This window comes from Meriones unguiculatus, chromosome 2, assembly GCF_030254825.1.
Source record: "Meriones unguiculatus strain TT.TT164.6M chromosome 2, Bangor_MerUng_6.1, whole genome shotgun sequence".
Lineage (NCBI taxonomy): Eukaryota > Metazoa > Chordata > Mammalia > Rodentia > Muridae > Meriones > Meriones unguiculatus.
The window spans coordinates 164910086-164928224 of record NC_083350.1 but is presented as its reverse complement, the minus strand read 5'-3'; the positions used below and the strand labels follow the sequence as shown (position 1 = coordinate 164928224).

The 18139-nt window shown below is 43.0% G+C and overlaps 1 long non-coding RNA gene across 3 annotated transcripts; it reads right to left on the bottom strand.

The window, feature by feature from the left end:
- Positions 1 to 1188: 1188 nt before the first annotated feature.
- Positions 1189 to 16911, bottom strand: LOC132652476 (uncharacterized). 3 transcript variants are annotated; one of them, XR_009590114.1, is made up of 5 exons: positions 16441 to 16911; positions 14719 to 14953; positions 4691 to 4889; positions 2594 to 2934; positions 1189 to 1836 (listed from the first exon to the last, which is right to left on the bottom strand). It is a non-coding gene; the product is annotated as an uncharacterized LOC132652476 (long non-coding RNA). The 3 variants fall into 3 exon arrangements; XR_009590112.1 differs by having other exon boundaries at positions 2594 to 4889; XR_009590113.1 differs by having other exon boundaries at positions 2761 to 4889.
- Between the last annotated feature and the right edge of the window lie 1228 nt (positions 16912 to 18139).

Genomic DNA, 18139 nt, shown 5'->3' with positions numbered 1-18139 from the left:
GGGAGTCTTGAGAAAATCTTTTATTAAGAACTGAACTACCCAGGGGGCCAAAGATCTGTAAATGTCAAGTTGGGGGGGGGCGCTCTGAATGAGAGATGTGGAAAGCAGGAGGTTCAGACACTGACTAGACACATGGAGCAGACAGCCTGAGACTGACCTACACTGGGAAGGTATAGGGGGAAGAGGGCTGTTCTTGGTGGCCATCCGGGAACAGATCTCAACTGAGAATAACCCTGGAACGTGATGGCTTTCAGCCTCAGGCTTGCTGGGAGATCAAACTCTGGATTCTGGGGATTGAAATTAGATCATCAAGCTTTTGTGGCTAGTGTTTTTATTTCACTCAGTGAACTGTTTTGTCCCCCTTTTACTTTTTTAACTTTGTATTTTTTTTCTAAATCCCTTGCTCTTTTTTTCTTCCCCTCCATAGTTTTTTCACTCTCCTTCTTTCTCCTGTCACTTACTGAATATTGCTTTGCTTTTCACTCCCTGTCTCCTTCCCTTACTTCATTCTCACTGTCTTCACATGTGCAGCAGGTCAGTCACTTTCCATTGCATGGTCGTTACTGGGCTGTGATCCATGTTGAATGTGCTTGTACAACTATGGTTTTTTGCCACTCTCTCAGTTTTTCATCCTCAATGAGTAATACTTGGGATTGAGCCTTCCAAAGTAGGCTGCTCAAAGGCCAGGGTGGTGGCCCAAACCTGTAATCCCAAGACTTAGGAGAAGAGGGCAGAAGGATCAAAGGAACAAATCACCTTCTGATTGGATTTAAGCCTTGCTTCTCTAGATCTGCCTGGAACCATTGACTAGGCCAAATAAGCCATGACTGCCTAAATCTGCTATTCTTCTAAATTGACATGGTAATGAAATTCCAACTAAGTTCTCACTCTTATTCCCATAAAATAGGGCATCTCTCAATACCCATCAGAAAGGCTTTTTGAAGCAGGTGGCAGCCAATACAGAGAGCCACAATTGGTCTGTAAGCAGAGAATAAAAGACTGGATTTCTCAGCTCTAAATGGACATCTGTAGCCACCTCCCCTCCGAGGCTCTGGGATCACTGTACTAGAGGGAGTAGAAAAGTTTTTTTTTAACTTTATTTTTTTTTCTTCACAATTTATTCATTATATATCCCAACTGAAGTTCCCTCCCTCAACACCTCCAAATCCCACCCTCCCTCCCTCTTCCCTCTATCCCCTTCCCCTAGTCCACTGAAAGGGGAAGTTTTCCACCATTGCCATCTGCCCATAGCTTGTTAACTCTCATTAGGACGGCCTGGATCCTCTTCCTCTGTGGCCTAGCAAGGCTGCATCACCAGGGGCAAGTGATCACAGAGCAGTCAACTGAGTTCACGATAGAGGCAGCCCCATCTCCCCTCACTCAGAGATCCACATGGAGACTGAGCTGCCAATCAGCCACATCTGAGCAGGGGGTCTAGGTCCTCTCCATGCATGGTCCTCCACTGGTGCATCAGTCTCTGCAGGACCCCCTGGACTCAGATCCTTTAGCTTTGTTGGTCTCCTTGTGGGGCTCCTGTCCCCTCCATGTCGCTCTATCCCCACCCCTCTCTTCTTCCATAAGACTCCCTGCTCTCTGCCCAAAGTTTGGCTGCGACGCTCAGCATCTGCTTCAATCCCCTGTTGGGTGGATCATTTCAGAGGACCCTCTGTAGTAGGCCGCCATCCTGTTTCCTCTCTTCCACCGCTTCTGGTGTCTTTCCTGTTTGCCATACTGAATGAGAATTAAGCATCCTCTCTAGGGTCCTCCTTAGTGTTTACCTTCTTTAGGATTGTTCCACGAATGAACTCATAGTGACTGTGACTCCATACACAAGACCTGCACACATACACATAAGCAATTGATTGATGCTGTGTTAAAGGTTTTTTTAATTGTGTTTGTTTCTCAATTTCTCTCTTATCCTGCCTATCACCCAAATAATTGAGACTCTATTATATTATTTTAACAAGTTTAATGGCAAAATAACTGATCATTAATTACTCTATTCTTATCCCTCTAGGCTGGTCTGGCTTCCTACCAGCATAAATCCCCAAGATACTTGTAATTTATGGCATTCTGTGCTCCAGCTTCTTTCTCCTGGTGTCTCTTGGTCTGCTGCCCATGGCTGACTCCCCTGCTTTCTCCTCTAACTCCTCCTCCCCTGGAGGGCAGAAAGTCCAGCCCTATTATCCCCCTTGCTCAGTGATTGATTATAAATTGCTTTATTGGCATATCAGGGGACAATTGGGGAGCAGTGTTTATACAACATTGAAACAGGAGATTCTCAGAACAAGGATTGCAACCAGATATGGAAGGTACAGAAATCAGCATTTGAACTGCACAATAACCTTGTGCCCAGATCTCCACATTTTAGTCTAATAAAAGAATCTTTCTCTTACAAGAACAAACTATATGTAATAATAACAATTATGAAAATTATTAGGTAAGGTTTACATCTGTATATTTGGCACCCTTGGATAAATTATTCTATGTTATCTATCAATTTCCATCATCATAAACAATTTAAGTTTAACTGTGAGGCTCTAAGTGTCTAGTTTCCAACTCCATCAGAGACTTAAGGAGGAATAAATATTACCTGAATATGTAGGAAGAGTAGGCAAGGAACTTCCAAAGGCACAGAAATGACAGAGATATCTGGCCTGGACCGTCCTGAGAAGTTCTTCAATAACATTGGAGCATCATCGTTAGCCTTCCAGCTCAGAATATTTGACAGACCTCTCTGTGAAGAAAGGACTTGCCTACCTTGTTCTTGCAAAGCTCAGCAGTCGACTTTCCCACCTCCAATTTGTCCAGTTTAGACAGTATTTTGTCTGTAATTGACACAAGGGCATTTTCTCATCCAGTGGCTAGCTTGCCACATGTGAGCCTTTGAAGCTCTTTGAAGTAGAACAGGGGTGCTTCCAGGAGCAGACTTGTCTCATGGTCAAAAAAAAAAAAAAGCCTTAAATTAATAAAATATCTTTAAGTGCCGTATTCTATAGATCTCTGAGGTTTTTTTAAGATCAGCTATCTATTTATCTTATCTGAATTGTTTGTTTCAAACTATTTTTTATCTGTCAATCTAGGAAGCATATTTTTAATTTATTAGACTATCATTTAACAAGGCCATGAGTTTGCTTGTCTAACTGCTAGTATACATTTCTTACATATCATAAACAGTTCTTAATAGCAGTTTTCAAAAGAACTGAAACTTATACAACCACTTTGGAAATCAATCTGGCGCTATCTCAGACAATTAGGAATAGTGCTTCCTCAAGATCCAGCTATACCACTCCTAGGCATATATCCAAAAGATGCTCAAAGGACATCTGCTCAACCATGTTTGTAGCAGCTTTATTTATAATAGCCAGAAGCTGGAAACAGCCCAGATGCCCCTCAGTTGAGGAATGGATATAGAAATTGTGATACATCTACACAATGGAATATTACTCAGCAATAAAAAAACAAGAAAATCATGAAATTTGCAGGTAAATGGTGGGAACTGGAAAAGATCATCCTGAGTGAGGTATCCCAGAAGCAGAAAGACACATAGGGTACATACTCACTCAAAAGTGGATATTAGACATATAATATAGGATGAACATACTAAAATCTCTACACCTATGGAAGCTAAACAAGAAGGACAGCTCTGGCTAAGATGCTCAATCCTCATTCAGAAAGGCAAACATGATGGACATTGGAGGAGGGAGAAAACAGGGAATAGGACAGGAGCCTACCACAGAGGGCCTCTGAAAGGCTCTACCCTGCAGGGTATTGAGGCAGATGCTGAGACTCATAGCCAAACTTTGGGCAGAGTGCAGGGAATCTTATGAAAGAAGTGGGAGATAGTAAGACCTAGAGAGGACAGGAGCTCCACAAGGAGAGCAACAGATCCAAAAAGTCTGGGCAAAGGGGTCTTTTCTGAAACTGATACTCCAGCCAAGAACCACTCATGGAGATGGCCTGAAACCCCTGCATGGAGGTAGCCTATGGCAGTTCAGTGTCCTTCATAGTAATGGGGACAGGGACTGTCTCTGGCAGGAACTGATTGGCCTGCTCTTTGATCACCTCCCCCTGAGGGGGGAGCCCTTACCAGACCACAGAAGAAGACAATGCAGCCACTCCTGATGAGACCTGATAGACTAGGATCAGAGGGAAGGGGAAGAGGACCTCCCTTATCAGTGGACTGGGAGATGGACAGGGGTGGGGAAGGAGGAGGGTGGGATTGGGAGGGGAGGAGGGAGGGATGTACATGGGGGATACAAAGTGAATAAACTGTAATTAATAAAAATAATTATGTAAAAAGGACTAGAATTTAACATTTCAGTTTTAAGAATTATATAGGTACAATACCTTAGCATGTTGTAACCAAATATAATCTTAAATCTGTATTAATATACAAAGATTTATATCAATGTAAGAATTTTGGTTTATTAATGTTTTGTTCTAAAAGTAGATTTAATAATCTACCCTTTATTTATCATCCCTATAACAAATCCCTTTAAAACAATAACAAATATCTATCACCCATAGAATGACCAAAAAAAAAAAACAAAAACAAAAAAACAAAAACATCCACTATCTCTTGGGAATGGGTGTAATTTTCTTAAATTGCTTCCTGCTGATTTGGGACATAGTTTTTCTTTTGGAATGACCAAGAAATTGGGATATTGTCCAGTCTTAAGAAAGCTACCTGTAACTTTTGCTGTACAGTCTCTGAATGCTGAGAAATTTCAGAGCTTAGCTGAAGTATTCACTGGAACAGTCTGTGATGCTGGACTACCTAGCTAGCCATTTTGCAATTGTCTCAGATGCATATATTTGAGGAAACAGTTATTGAGGTCACCTGGGCAAAGACAGTCTTGTCCTTTTTGATGTCTGCTCCTTTTGCTCTGAAAAATATATAAAGTTTCAAAGGTATTATACATATTGTATTAATATATGAATGGGTTGTACACTGAGCACAGTTCAGTTAAAGATGATTCTTGCTCTCTGAGCAGGTAAGGCATTTATTTTTCTATACAGGTTTGTTGGACTATATAACCAAACTGTAAAATAAATTGTTTTATTGATTTTTGGTTTGGGGGGTTTTTGGAAACAGGGTTTCTCTCTATAGCCTTGGCTGTCTTGGATCTCCCTTTATAGACCAGGCTGGCCTTGAACTCACAGATATCCAACTGCCTCTCTCCCTGAGTGCTAGGATGATCAAAGGTGCGCACCACCACTGCCAGCTTAAGAGCCCCTTCACAAAAGGATTTGGCTTCCTGCCTTGGCTAGGAAAGTCTGGCTTTGAGAAACTTATTTGTGTTAAAGAGCCACCTTGCTTTTTCTCAGCAAGGGCTTCAACTGCTTCTGCTTTGCCTCTCTGGGATTTGTTTCAGCTTTTGTTTTTCTGCAGCCATCTGAGGCCTTGCTGCACTGTGGCAGGGAGGAGGTCTTCTGATCAGGAAGCCGTGAGCTCCTGCCATAGAAACTGTGGTTGCTTTCTTCATGAACAGAACTAAGAAACTGCTTTCAGTTTAAGTTTAGATTCCATGTAAATTCTGGCCCCAGCTGGTATGCCAAAATATTAATGTTATTTGTACAAAATTGTGTTTGTTTCTCAGTTTCTTATCTTAGCTATCACCCAAATAACTGAGGCTCTATTATATTATTTTAACAAGCTTCATGGCACAATAACTGATCAGTTATTTGAAGGAGTCTGGTAATTGGAATTCTGCCTCCTGGCCTTGGCAGATGTGGGTCTTATCCATAGCTCAGTTTCTCAGAGACTGGCCTTGACAACCTCTGGGAGACTGACCCTGGCAACTTTTCCTGCAGTGTGTTCTGAGCCTGAGAAGTAGATAGCAAACTCCGTGCAACCCTGGGAACCAGACAGCAAATTTTGTGTAACCTTGAGTGAATTCTTGGATGCCTTGCCAGGTGACACAGATGTGATGTTACTGTGAAAAAATTTGCTTGTTACCCTTTGTTTTGTAAGTGTTTGCACTTTCAGTAAACTGACCTTGATCAGAAGCCTGTCTTGGTCTCCATTCTTCATGTCTCTGTCCCCACATTTCCACTCCCTCTTTCAGGTAGACCCTGTTTGACTAGCCTGTGGGATGGGTCAGTTATTACTCTGTTCTTAACCTTGTAAGCAGTCTGGCTTTTTACCAGCATAAATCCCCAAGATACTTGCGCTTTATGACATTCTCTGCTGTAGTTCTTTTCCTGATATCTCCTGGACCTCTGCCCATGGCTGAATCCCCTACTTCCTCCTCTAACTCTTCCTCTTCTGGAGGGCAGGAACTCCAGCCCTATTCTCTCCCCTCCTCAGCAACTGCCTATAATCTGCTTTATTGGCATATCAGAAAATTGGGGGGCACTGTTTACAGTAGATTGAGACAGGAGTTCTCAGAACAAGGATTACAACCAGATATGGAAGGTACAGAAGTCAGCATTTGAATTACACAATAACTTTATGCCTACAGTACTGGTGGATTGAGAGCCTGTAGGGGTGTGTTCCTGGAAATGCTGCTCACGCTCCAGTAGATGGCCTACAACAACACACATACAGGCAAGCACTAAGTAGACTCCATGAGCTTAAAACAAAGCACATGAAATGGGAAACGTGGCAGCAGAATAATGGAAGACTTAGAATGGAGAAAATGGGGTGAGTTTCAAAACACATGAGGTATTTCTATGAAATTCTCAAACTTCAGATTCTCCTACCATCACTTCACAAATGCTAGGATATGGGCCTGCACCACTACATCTAGATATGAATGAAAGGCCTTAATGTAAGATCTTAAACTTTAAAACTTTTAGGAAAAAAAAAAAACATAGTTAACTTCAAGATATAGGCACAGGCAAGCATTTCCTACAAAGGACTCCAATAACACTAAAAGTGATCCCAAGAATTGATGGATAGAATTACTTGATATTAAAAAGCTTCTTCATACCAAACAAAATAATCACCAAAGTGAAGAAGAAGCCTACCAAATAGAAAACAAATCTTTGTCAAACTACGAAAATTAAACACTTTGAATCCAAATCATCCTGTCAGTAAACGAAACAATGAACTCAACAGTCAGTTCTCAAAAGAAGAAATGCAAAGAGCTAATACATCCTTGAAAAAAGGTTTACAATATCCTTAGCTAACAGAGGAATGGAAACAAAACTACTTTGAGGGGTAGTGAGAGGGCCTTGGGGGTTAAGCAGCTTGCTGGTAAACCAGGCCAGCTAGATTTCAATCCCTGGAGCTCAAATGGTGAGATGAGGGAACAAGCTCCTGCAAGTTGTGAGAGTGGTCACTGTGGCACACATACGATGTTTAAAAACTGCTTTGAGAATGCATCTCACCTCAGTCAGAATGGTTGTCACCGGGAGAACAAGAAAGGAAACAAATGACAACAAATGTCCTTCTCAGATCACCTGAGACAGTAGCAAAAGACTGCTGGAAGAACATGGGGCCAAGGCATCAACAAATCCTCCTCAGATTCTCCATGGAGAAATCTGCTGATACCATATTTGCTGAGAGAGTGATAAAAACCGTGAGAGGTAAGGATTCATGGCCCACAGGAAGGAAGCTGAGGTGGCTCCCCTTACAGGGGTTCCTGCCCCAAATCAGCACTTGTTAAGACACAAAACTTTCCCTGTACTGCATTTTTATCTTTAATTGATAGAATCATAGAATTAACACAGGCAGAAAATAGCCCCTTTGGGGCAACTTATTTGCTAACTCTGAAGTTCTTAAAGAAAACACAAGTGTGACTTCATACTTCTCTGTTGTTATTTTTAAATTATTTTGTAAAATGCACATATGAAATTTACCATTGTAGACATTTTAAATACCCAACTTAGTGATATTAAGTACACTCACACAGCTGTGTAATGTTTTAGCAGCTTTCTTCTTGCATCTGTAAGCATATGAAGCATTTTCATGATCTTTGCTTTTCTGGAATCCTTCTCACTTAAATTTAGAAATGAGCTGGAGTACAGGCAAGGATAACCAGCACTGAAGTTTGAGAAAGTCTAACCCACTACTGTGGAAGCTTCCATGTATATTCATACACATGTATGGGCAGATGGCAGTGCCTCCACCAGACACCACAGAACAACAGAAAGCACAGTGCCAGGAATGAATTATCTTTTTTGGAGCTGGAGTTGTTGGCCACAGGCTACAGCCAATGCTTTCGTTTCCTGCTGGAACTTAAAGTTAAAGACACCACATAATTGAGTTGCAGAACATGAGGAAATCAAGCTAGTACTGACCTGGAAACTTCATCCCTACTTACTAGCTTTCATAGTGCTGAAAAGGGCTATACACACTGCCAAAGAAAACAGTCACTGTGGCCCCCATTGGCTTATAGATTTAAAGGCTTAGTCACCAGGGAGGGGAGTGACACACACAAGGGAGGTATGGCCTTGTTGGAGGAGGTGTGGCATTGTTGGAGGAGGTGTGGCCTTGTTGGAGGAGATATTTCACTGAGGGTGGGCTTTGAAGTTTTAAAGTCCATGCTAGGCTCTCTCCCTCTCTCTCTCTTTCTCCATGTCAGAATGCAAAGCTCTCAGCTAATGCTCCATTATCATGCCTGTCTGCTTCCCACCATGATGCTCATGAGCTAACTCTCTAAAACTGTAAGCAAACCCCCAATTAAACGCTTCTTTTTCTCTTTTTTAAGTGATAGAGTACTAACTATGGCAGTCACTATCAGTCACAAACCATGTGAGCTACAAAACAACCATTCTGGCAAGACATGCCTATTGGTGCACTAGTGGCATAAGAGTATCCAACAGCTTTCTGGTCGTATTTAAGTCCTATTCCATTAGATAAAGATCATACCTGGCACCATCCTCACCCAGGCCAAGAAACTGTAACTAAGAGGTCATAGGCACTAGGAAAGAATGAACTGCTATTATTCTATTAAAAGAAGCAGAGTATTAAACTGATTCCTAACAACTTCTTGCTATACCCATAGATTGGTATATCCCTCAACTCTGATCAGAGAAGCTTCTTATTGAATTAGATGATGGTTAAGACAGGACCCATAATTGGTCAAGGTACAGAGAATAAGAAACTATAGAATGTTCAGCTCTAAATGGGACATCCATATCACATTCCTCCCCAGTAGGCTGAAATCACTGTGGAAGAGGAAAGACAAAAGACTGTAAGAATAAGACGCGGTAGATGATTACAAGGAAACTGTTTAAGGAACAAAACAGGACAGTTGCACATATGAATTCACAATGACCGTGACAGAATATAAGATGTGCGTAAACTGGAGCCAAACAAAAATCCTAGCACGGAGAGGGGAGGAGGGCAGAAGTTTCCACCCTTGGCTAAGGACTGATAGCTGCTTGGGGGAGAGTCCATTTTCTTTAAGGATGTAACTCTTGGTAGGTTAACCAAGCTCTCGTGGATGGCCCCATACCCAAGAGCATCCGGACAACATAAATTAGACTCAGTGATTTGGGTTTGTTTGTTTGTTTGTTTGTTTGTTTGCACGAGTATGTGAATATGAGCAGAACACATTGACATTTCTGAAAGAACTAAGAAAAAATGAGGAAAGGAAAAAATACTAAAATGAAGTGGAAAGGGTCTCAGGGACACATGCATTTTCTCTTAGAACATCACTAACAATCATGTGCCAGGTGTTTTCACATAATGTATAACAACCCTGTAAGGGAGATTAGTAGGTGAAGGAAGCAAAGCAGCATTTGATGGGAAACAAGGAGTGCATCCTTCCTTGGGAGGCGAAAGCTAAAGGTCTCTCTCAATTTCCCTCATGATGAAATGGGACACGACTCCCTCCAGAAAAAAATTCAAGAAGGAACAGAAATGAGGTGGTCAAGGGTTTTGCTCCATCATAAACTGGTGCTTTCCAGTCTCCCTTAACACCAGGATGAAATATTCTTGAGGACTGCCCAATTCCTGGTGGGAGAGATAAGCCTGTCCTACTTTCTAATTTTGCTTCCTGGTGCAATGACATCAGAGAGCATCTCAAAGGGAGAGTTCCCATTACCTTGGACAAAGTACGGCTATGCATATCCTTGGATTATAGGGGCTTCTTTGGTAAGAGGGGGTGGGGCCCTGCTTGCTCATCTCACCAAGGGACTAAAACACAAACTCTGCTGGCTGTGCTTCTTTCTTCCCTTGTCTTCCAAGCTTGCCTCTCCCCAGCTCAACACACACCAGCCTCGGCTCTGACCTCACCTCCTGTGCTTTCTCTTACCTCTGATATAACTTACCCTTATAAATACTTCACAGTAAGCTTTAAAATTTTCCAAGTTCACATAACTTTTTGTTTGTTTTGTTTTTCCAGACAGGGTTTATCAGTGTAGCCTTGGCTGTCCTGTACTCAGTTTGTAGACCAGGCTGGTCTCGAACTCATGGAGATCAACCTGTTTCTGCCTCCCTGAGTGCTGGGATTAGTGGGGTGAGCAGCTGTACCTGGCTCAAAGTCATATAACTTGCAAGCACAGAAAATGGTGTTTAAACACAGAACTGGGTCCTCTTTAAGTTCTAACTGCCTGAAAAAGTGGCAAAAGCTACAAAGCTTGATTTCTAATTTTATGTCACCAAATGGATCTTAATTTCTTGGTGGTTAGAATAGGAATGGCCCCCATAGACTCATGTGTTTGAATGCCTGGCCCATAGGGAGTGACACTGTTAGGAAAAGTGGCCTTTTGGTGTGGCCTTGTTGGAGAAAGTGTGTCACCATGGGAGCTGGCTTTGAGGCCTCATATGCTCAATGTCCAGTGCCACAGTCTCCTCCTGATGCCTTTGGGTCAAGATGTGGAACTCTCGGCTCCTCCAGCACCAAGTCTGCTTGCATGGTGCCATGCCTCCTACCATGATGATAACAGATTGAACTTCTGAAACTGTAAGCCAGCCCCAATTAAATGTTTTTCTTTATAATAGTTTCCTTGGTCATACTGTCTCCTCACAGCAAGAAAACCCTAAGACAGTTTCTTACTGTTTGTCTTGGTATGCTATCTAGATTTCAAAAACTGATGGAAAATGTTAATAGTGTAGCACTAACTTAAAAGACTGGGAGATTTCTCTGAAAGCCTCTTTCCTGAGGATTGGCATTCACAGTACCAGGAGGTACTCTGCAAGCTACTGAAGGAGGGAAGCATTCAGTAGCCATACCAAGCTGCGATGCCTATAAACCACAATGACCAGCATGGAAAGATATCCCTAAAGGTACAATCGGGACACATATCTTGGCAGTAGCCAATGGCTGTCTAACTGGATTTAAGGCATGACCAACAGTACAGAAAGTATGCCTAGTAGAGGAAACCTAGCCAACTACTGGGGCTAAGGAGATGGATCATAAAGGAGAGCCTACTTCTGCCATTTACTAACCCGGTATAATCCCTAACCACATTAAAAATCTGTGTCCTTTCACCTACTCACCCTCATCACAGACACTTCTCTTTGCAGCAGTTGGAGACCATTACAGAAAGTCACAGATCTTCAAAAATGCAGAATCACTGGTTGTGGGGGCTCCACCCCCAAATGATTCACCTATAACCCAACCTCCACATCTAAGACTCAGAAAACATAGCTGAAGAAAGGGCAGAAAGATAACGCCAGAGGACCAGGAAGTCGGCTTTGAGATTGTGTGCCTTCTAGAAATGTCAAGGAAACTACACCCATGATCCCCCAACAATATGGCTGCCTAAGCAACAGCTGAACCATGACAACACAAATGGACATGCTAACATGAAAGGAGGAAATCTCGTGGGGCCCCACCTCTACCGATTGCTGAGAGGGGATGAACTCATCTTCCCCAGGGAGATGCACCATAATTGGTTTTCTAATACAAAGCAGTCAGCACAGAAATCATATTCACATAAGCAATAATGACAGACTCAGCAGGCTGTGCTTATGTATTAATTCACATATCTATGAAACAATAATAACTAAAGAAAAATAATAACCAAAGGATAACTGAATTTGAGAGGGAACAGCATGGATAATCTAAAGGACTGGAGGGAGGATAGGAAAGGGAACAATTATTTCATTGTATTTTAATTTTTTTCATTTGCCAATATGAGCTGGTTAGTTTTTCTAATTTATGTCAGATTTAGAACTAATCCATTATTTTTTTTAAAGACAAAAAAAAAGTGAGGAATTTTTTGCAGTATTCAAATACCATCGCCCAGTTTAGCAGAGAATGCACTGATAACCTCTATGTGCTAGTCAAATTCTGACAAATGTCTTCAAGTTGCTTCATGTTAATCTTACTGGTGTCGACCAATATTTACGTTGTAGCTATATCTGATTGTCAGCTTCAGCCTCAGGTTGGTTACTGATAAAACAGACCAGGAAAAAGCAATTAAAAAACTCTGATGGAACCAGTTAACAGGCACAGCTGGAATTTAAAGCTCATTTTGGGGAATGTATAGTTCATTTTTGGACTTACAGTAAACAATACCATAATTTTTTAACTTTGTGCTACAGTCCTTTTATGTGAGTACAATGTACCAGAAAGTTACATGTATGTACAGATGGAAAAATATATGCACGCGTGGTTTTTGAGGAGCCTGTTATGAATTTGCCAGCACATTCACAATCCACTTTCAAATCCAATTTTACAGGTCTTAGAAAGCAGGCAGATAGTGGGAAGACAGGCCTGCAGGGACAGGCAAGCAATTAAGGGATGGGCTTACTTCATGAGCATTCTGTTCTAGAATGTGGAATATGGGGCCTGTGAGATGGATCATCAGCTAAAGGTGCTTGCCACCAAACACCTTTTCAAACCCCAGGACCCACAAGGTCAAAGGTGAAAACAAGTTTCCACAAGTTGTCCTCTTACCTTCACACATGCATCCGTGCCATGTCACTCACGTGCCCACACACATACACACAGCTTACATGCACACAAATGAATAAATTAAAATCTAATAAAATAATTTTTTACTAAAAATATTTTTTACGCATGGTATAGACTCACTTATAAGCGGATATTAGCTGTATAATACAGAACAGCCATACTAAAATCCACAGATCTAAAGAAGCTAAACAACAAGGAGGACCCTAGGGAGGATGCTTAAATCTCATTCAGAAGAGCAAACAGGATAGACCAGAAGCAGTGAAAGAGAGGGAACAGGATAGGAACAGGATAGGGTTCTCTGAAAGACTCCACCCAACAAGGGATCGAAGCAGATGCTGAGACTCATAGCCAAACTTTGGGCAGAGTGCAGGCAGTCTTATGGAAGAAGGGGAGATAGAAGGACACAGAGGAGGCAGAAGCCCCACAAGGATACCAACAAAGCTGAAAAAAAAACAAAAAACAAAAAACAAACCTGAGCACAGGGGATCCTGCAGAGACTGATGCACCAGCCAAGGACCATGCAGGGAGAGGACCTCCCTGCTCAGATGCAGGCAGTTGGCAGCTCAGTCTCCATGTAAATTCTGAAGTAAGGGGAGGAGGGGCTACCTCTGTCATGAACTTGATTGTCTGCTCTTTGATCACTCGCCCCTGGTGATTCGGCCACCGAGGAAAAGGATCCAGGCAGTCCTGATGAGACTTAAGCTATGGGCAGATGGCAGAGGAGAACTTCCCTTTTCAGTGGACTAGGGGAAGAGGATGGAGAGAAGAGGGAGGGAAGGAGGGAAAGTGGAAATGGGGGAAGCTGAGGGAGGGCCTTCAATTGGGATATATAATAAATAAGCTGTAAATTTTTTTAATTTTAAAAAAAAATAATTTTTTAAAAAAGAAATTGGAGTCATACATACTACAGACCAGGAATTTCCTTATACATATAGTAATGGTAACTTCTTTTTGTGGTAGGTGAACAATTCTGACCCTAACTTCCTTATACCATCACTCTCTGTCTCTGTCTCTGTCTCTGTCTCTCTCTGTGTGTGTGTGTGTGTGTGTGTTGTGTTGTGTGTGTGTGTGTGTGTCAGCCTCTATCTCTTTCTTTCTCTGTGTGATCACTCAGAACCTCCCTGACTCTATGACTCAGTATTATCTGAGAGTTCACGTGGTTTCGGAAGAACGGATTCCTAGGTTTTCCGGTGCTTCTCGAGACTTGCAACAGCCAAAACTGCAGCAGAGCCCTCAGTGACGTGGCCTGGGTTGCCCGGCACTCAGAATATCATGAGAGATTTTACCAGCCAGTTCGGAAGTTGAATTGGCAAAGAAATAAACATATCAAGGTTACCACAGGTTGGCATGACCTCGTGACGTCATCTGCCTGGTCTCTCTCACTGCTCTTCTCTATGCTGGGCTGTTTTGTTTGTCAGGAACAAAGATCTGTCAATCCTCAACTGACAGCTATTTGCTCTGTTACAAGGACAGCTACAACAGTATCGACCAGCGTTTGTGCTGAGTTCCCTTGGCTCCAAATTGCACCTCCACACTCTGTCTGCCCCAGGCCAACCTAGCAGGCTGGCCTAAGGAAGGTTTCATGTCTCACCCGCTTTCCCTTTGGTGTTTGCTTGGACTGAACTTTGGAGTGGGGCGTGCAGGCTGGAGATTAGAGCGAGGGCAGAAGGCTTAAGGAAGCTATCATTTCCGCGTCCATCAGATAGGACCAGTCAGGCCCAGCTACATCCTGCAGAGCACACAGTCCCTACGCTGCAGCCTCCGTGGAGACTGCCGTGCGCCTTTCCACACCGCGAAGCCAGTGAACCCAGCTGTGAGACAGTCCCTTGTCAGTACCCTTCATGGATCCACACTCTTCCGTCACCGTTCTCCCCCAACCCAACCCCCGTCCTGCTACCTGTGGACGGAGTGCCTGACACACGCCTGGTTCTTCTCCACCTTTCACGCTCGGCATCCCATTCAGTCATTCCATCAGCCTCGGGAAGGAACATCAGCATCAGCCTGGTTTACAAATGAGGAAACTGAGGCCCGGTGTGGTCACTTGCCTAGTTCCACAGGTCCAAGCAATGCATCTCCCAACACGGATGAGTTATATGCAGGGAAGTTGTGTAAATGTTCACCGCTCTGGCAGCCTAGAACAAGACATACCAGCAGGTTGCGGGGAGTACGAAAGGGAAGATCCTGCAACCCAGTACAAGTCCCAGAGCCTCGCTGTATCCCTGCCCCTAGCGCTGCCTTCTCACTGTGGTGCAGCCACACCCTCTCCCAGCTTCTAGTGAGGCTGGAAAAGTAGGATTAAGGTCATGGGGTAAAAGGGCCTTGAATAAACAACCTGAAGCTTTGTCTGGTAAATTCCTAGGAGTTACTGAGGATGGCTACGTGATGCTGTAAGATAAATGGCAATACCAAGGGAGAGGCGTGGGTTGGCGTTCGCCTCCTCCCTCATTAAAGCCAGTCAGCCCTTTTCCGGGACTTCCCAGGCGCTAGCACATAATGACAGGCAAAAACAATGCAGTTGCTAGTCCTGATCCCCGGATCAGGAGCCGCTCTTGTCCCTCCATGCAGAAATTCAGCCGGCTTGATCAGTTTGTAAATGTTTATTCTTTGTTTATAAACTTCTTTTAAGACCTAAAGGAAGAGGGGCTCCAGGAGGCGTCCTATCTGGACACATGCAAGAAGAGCTGGCCTCTGGGGACAGTGAACATTTCTCTTCTGCCTCACTACTCTGGGCAGTACGAGGCTTCGTTTTTCTTCTCCTGGAGCTGGTGACACATTGACATGAAGCTCCTCCATGGTAGCTTTCATGGTAAATTAGATTTTCCAGAAGAGTCAAAGATCAAAGGCAGGATGAGAGATGATGATTTATTTTCTTGTATGAGTCATAGCTGGGATCACCAAACAGAGAGTTCACCAAATGTTTTGAGCAGGGATGACAGTACTGAGACAAAATTACAGCTTTCTGGTGTGATGTTTAATTAAAACTTTTCACCTGATTAAAAGCACTGTCACTGTTGGTGACAGTGTAAATTACCCATCACCCAAAACTTCTTCCTCTGGGAACTTACCCTAAAGCTCTCTTAAATGTGCAGGCTAAGGCTTAGCTACAGTGGTAGTCCCTAGACAGCTTTTTAACAGTGCAAACTTTCAGAAACAAATCCCCCCAAAAGATGAGAATAGGTTAGAGACGGCATCCTCATTAATAGGCTACCACTACGGTCCGTGCTGACCTAAAGGTATACTGACATAGTGTTGGAACAATCTGGTCTCCCCTTTATTAATATCTCGTTATTAGCACATCAAATGTTCTTTTTGTTTCCCACCCTGTTAAGAACCTGAACTACTTCTACGATATAGAAAAAAATTACAACAGGCCCAGACCCGGCCACCATAGCACCTACGTGTGTGCTAGCTGAGTAATTCCTTGCTCCAGACTCCCACCCCTGTCACTCACACCGCCCTGCCACACCCAGGCCTTCTCCCACCCTGCCTCTTTGCTCACGTGGATCAGTACACACTGAAGTTACCATATCACTATATGCGCCTACCATGTGAGTTCCCTACACCTTTTCACTTCCTACCTCCACGCCCAGGCCCAACTCAGGGTCAAACCTCCACTTACCACGCTCTTCCGTACACATTCCACACCTTGTCGGCATCTCTCCACGCCCAGAGTGCACCCACACACGTGCTGGTGGTGAGTCGCCTCAGCCCCACCCCTCCTTGCCCAGGCCCACCAGGGAGTCAAACTCCCACTCTCTGTCGGCGAGTCTGTCCCAGATCCCTTCCCCCACGTGGCCCTTCTGTACTCAGACCAAGTCCATTTGCAGGTTTCCCCAGTTACCACTAAATTGGAATCAAGCCAGTGTCTCCAATTAAAAATTAACACTGAATACTAAGATCTGACCTACAAACTCCTCATTTCTGATCTGAAATCAACCAATTTTGAGAAACAGCAAAACTTCCATCCAACAGAGATAGCAAGATTGTCATTTCAGACATACAGCCAATAAAGTAAGTCCATATGCTCAGGTCACATCACACAAAACAAAATCTGAAAGACTATGACAATATGTCCCTCACCACTACCACCTCCCCCCAAAAATTAGTCCCGTAGAATTGTTTTTCACTTAAAAAGTGCCTAGATGAACTCCAGGACATAAAACTTAAAGAAAAAATTATAAACATGATCAAAGAATTCAAGAATTTTACAAGGACATGAATTACATGAATTCCCTTAAAGAGAGGAATAAATTCCTGATAAAAGTCCAAGAAAACACAAGCGTACAGCTGAATGAAATGATGAAGACTGTGTTAGTTACCGTTCAGTTGCTATGATAAAAACACCGTGACCAGAAGCAACTTACACAATGAAAAGTTTGTTTGGGGTTCACAGTTCTGGAGGGTGCAGAAGGTGCCCATGATGTCAGAGGAAGCATGGGAGCAGGTGGCCCGAGCAAAGAAGCTGAGAGGACCGAAACATGAAGCAGGGAGCGCAAACTGAAAGGGAGGCAAGGCCACAAACTCTCAAAGCAAACCCCAGGGATGTCCTTCCTCCAGCAAGGAAGGCTCTGCCCTCTAAGGTCCCATCCATAACCTCCCCAAACAGCACCACTGACTGAGAGTCCAAGAGATGACCAAGTACAACCAAGAGGCTACGAAAGAATATATAATTATTGAAACATAAAGTTGAACTAAGGACACAAGCAGCAAGAAAAAGCAACAATATGACAACAATCAACACAAAGTTTTCAGTAATAACTGTAAATATCAGCGGCCTCAACTTCTCAATCCAAAAGCACAGGTCCATTGATTGGATTGAAAACAAACAAACAAAACATATTTTGTTGACTACAAGAAATTCAACTGACCTTCAAGGATAAGGACCACCTTAGACTGAAAGGACAACTGAATGGTACCTGGAAAAAGCACTCAGGAGAGAGATACTACTGTCATAATATAGTCTGAAAAGAGGCTTCAAACCAAACATTTCTCAGAAGAGATAAAGACTTTTCATTCTGATGGAGGAAACAATTAGTCAAGAGACAGTATAATCCTAAACATCAATGCATCGAACTCAGGCACACCCAATTTAATACAAAGCATACAGATAGACTTCAGGAAACAGATTAACCCCAAACCAGTAATATTAGGTGATTTCAATACTCCACTGTGTCCAGTAGACAGGTCATCTGGACAAAAAATAAATAAATGGAGAAACATCAGGATTAAAGACTAAACACCAAATATCTGCAGAGATTCCACCCAAACACCAAAGAACACATGTGACTCAGAGGCCTGTGCAAGTTTTTCTAAAATAT